The sequence below is a fragment of the Puma concolor genome, chromosome C2 (genome assembly GCF_028749965.1).
Source record: "Puma concolor isolate L17-30 chromosome C2, mPumCon1.1.hap2, whole genome shotgun sequence".
NCBI lineage: Eukaryota > Metazoa > Chordata > Mammalia > Carnivora > Felidae > Puma > Puma concolor.
In genome coordinates, this window is record NC_141675.1 from 28,514,389 (window position 1) to 28,517,457 (window position 3,069).

Consider the following 3,069-nt stretch of genomic DNA (forward strand, 5'->3'; position numbering starts at 1 on the left):
TGATGGTAACAAGCTGCACATAAATACTTATTTCACTTTTATGAGTTACATCATACTTCATAAATACCTTTTATGGCTCAGATTCTTCCTGGACTTAAATTCATCTTCAATTCCCTTCCAGCCACACCAGCGCCTGCTTTTCCCAGAGCATATATACTCATTCTTTTCCCAGCACCTCAAGCTGAGTATAATTCTCCATATAATTCTCCAGTTTTTAAAACACACTACCAACTGCCTAAAAATCTCTGGGCACATCGTGAATGTTTCTCCCCCCACCCCCACATCAACGAACGTTTTAAGTTTTATGGGTCACCAACAAGTATTGGACAGGGAGGGAGTCTTAACTGGGTATCCACAAACTTCAAAGGTTCAGATGTAACTCCGATATTGTAGGCAAATGTTGTGTATGTACGTGCATCATATATTGTGTACGTTTTCATCAAATTTTCAAAGGGGACCTCATCCAGGATGAACTGTCTTATTTTACAGTCAAACAACAACAACTAGGTATTCCAAAGTCCAAAATTCACCTTTGAGCACCTCTGATTCCTCTTCTCTTTGGTTCCAGTCTGAGGATTTTTAATCTTGTGTACCTCTGACACTGAGCAGAAAGGTCAAGGAAAACTCTGTCATTGCAACCAATCCTCCCTGAGGAGGCCTGTCGCCTCCTTGAAGCTGCCGAGCGAAGGCAGCCAGAGGTTCCGCTCACAGGCTCTCACAGGTCCCAGATACCCATTCCCAGTCACTCCACTCTGAAGCTTTCCAGGAAGCTTCAGAGTTCACACCCAGGGTGCCCCAGACAAACCTGTCACCTTCCTGCCCAAGCCTGCATCTCCTCCTATTCTGCTCTGTTGTAATAACGACAGTGCATAATTACTGGACACTTTCTACGTGCCACGCACGGGACTAAAGCTTGCACCCATAACTTCCCAGAGAATCATTACAAAAATGCCATGAAAAAGACGTTATCATTAGCATATTGATTTTGCAGGTAGGGAAACTGAAGCACAGAGTAGTCACACAGCCAGGAGGTGCTGCGGCCAGGATTCCAGTGTACTTTTGGGGCACAGCGCCCGGCCTGCCTCCTGAACCATCTGATCAGTCTCCCCCCATCTTGGTTGGTGACACCACTGTGCACTCAGTCATTTGGTCGAAACGCTTACAACGGTGGCGCTTCTCTCACTGGCTCTTCTCCAATTCCAGGTAATCGCTGGGTATTGCTGATCGTGGCTCTGACTTCACTTAGGTTCATCCCAACCCCCACACCAGCAGTGCCACCACCTCCTAAATGGCCTCCCGGCCTCCACCCCTTACAGCCATCCCCCTGCTGCTCCCCAAGCAGCCTGTTTTACAATGGAGTCTAGGGGCACCTGGGTGGCTTAATCGGTTGAGCTTCGGCTCAGGTCATGATCTCACGGTTCATGCGTTCGAGCCCCACATTGGGTTCTGTGCTGACGGTGGGGGAGCCTGCTTGAGATTCTCTGTCCCCCCTCTCTCTCACTCTGCCCCTCCCCCCACTCGTGCTTGCTCTCTCAAACATAAACATTTCTAAAATTTTTTAATTAAAAATTTAAAAATTCAATGGAGTCTATCCAGGTCATGCCCCCTTTAAATGCCTTCCTGAAAGGCTCCAAGTTTGGATCCCCAACTGCCCCTTCAACTTCATCTTCTGACATGCCCACGTCACCTCTTGTGCTCCTGCTGCCTCTACCTGCATCCATCCGGCCCCAGTCTCTGCCCAGGCAGCCTTGTCTACCTGGACCTCAGCCACCACCCCGCACACCCCTACCTCCACTCCACCCTCTGTCCTGGGAGATATTATTTAACTTTGAAACTGTGATTTGCCATCAGCAACTCCAAAAGCCTCCTTTAACCTTCCCTCCTCCACACAGAAGGAGTCACTGTCTCCTATGCACTGAGGCTGGCACAATGACATGCAGCTCAAATTGCTCCGATTTTGTACTTTGCAGGCCTGCTCCCTGGATGAGAGCACACTGAGGCCAGGGGCTGTGTCTCAGTCACCTCTGGGTTCACACTCTGCACGGCTCTGGCCCACAGAAGGCACTCTATATGTTGTTCAGGCTCCTCTAAAGACACAGCATTGCCTGGGCTGTGGGCAGGGGTCTGGTCCACTCTGGATCCTGAATGAAGGCACCCAAGGTGGGAGAGCTGAGCTGCAGAAAATGAATTAGGGGCGGAAAGGAAATAGAAACTCCTCAGGCTTTAGAGCAGGAAAAGAGTGCAGCTCCCTCACCTTCAGGCCAGTTCATGCTCAGCCCTAGTGGTGTTTGGTGAAGACTATTCCCTGACTTTCCCCAGGTCACTGCACAGGGTGGGCACAGTCGCTAAGCTGCTGGGTTGGCCCTGCAGCCAAAAGGTTCTAAACCTGGATGGACAGTCCTAGCACCTCGGGAGCATTACTAAGTGGAGTTTTGTCACACAACTTTTAACACTAGAACAGTACGAGTAGTATGATAGAGTCATTGAGGCTGTGTGCTCTGAGTTCACACCTTAGGCCTTCTCTTTGTAGACTTTTTTGACCGTTAGCCAATTACTGAGCATCTCCAAGTCTGTCTCCTCATGTCAAATGAGGATACTGATGGCATGCATCTCGTAAAATTTTGGAGAGAAATGAAGGAGATAATTAATGTAAATAATTTAGACTGATGCCTGGCCTATACACAAAGGACATTAGCTATTTATTCAACCATGAGCTATGGAAAATAATAAAGCTAAAGTCGATCCAGATTCTTCTGAAGCAAAAACTAGACTGTACAGGGGGCACCTGGATTTGAACCAGGGACCTCTTGATCTGCAGTCAAATGCTCTACCCCTGAGCTATACCCCCAGTGAAATGAGCTTGTTTTTATAGTCTATCTCTCTCTCAACTTACTGGTTCTGAAACCTCCAGTGACTCAGGGGAGCTATAATTGGAGAGAATGCTGCCTGGAAGCAGTCTGGGCATTATAAGTCTTAGAAGTTTATTATGAAAAAAGACAGGATTCCTGAGAACTAAGCTCCCTGAGCCTCTTCTTAGGCTTCCCAATACGCACAGCCTCTCTGTCCACT

At 48.1% G+C, this 3,069-nt stretch overlaps 1 non-coding gene across 1 annotated transcript; it reads right to left on the reverse strand.

The window, feature by feature from the left end:
- Positions 1 to 2,776: 2,776 nt before the first annotated feature.
- TRNAC-GCA (transfer RNA cysteine (anticodon GCA)) lies at positions 2,777 to 2,848 on the reverse strand. The gene has a single exon. It is a non-coding gene; the product is annotated as a tRNA-Cys (tRNA).
- Positions 2,849 to 3,069: the final 221 nt, after the last annotated feature.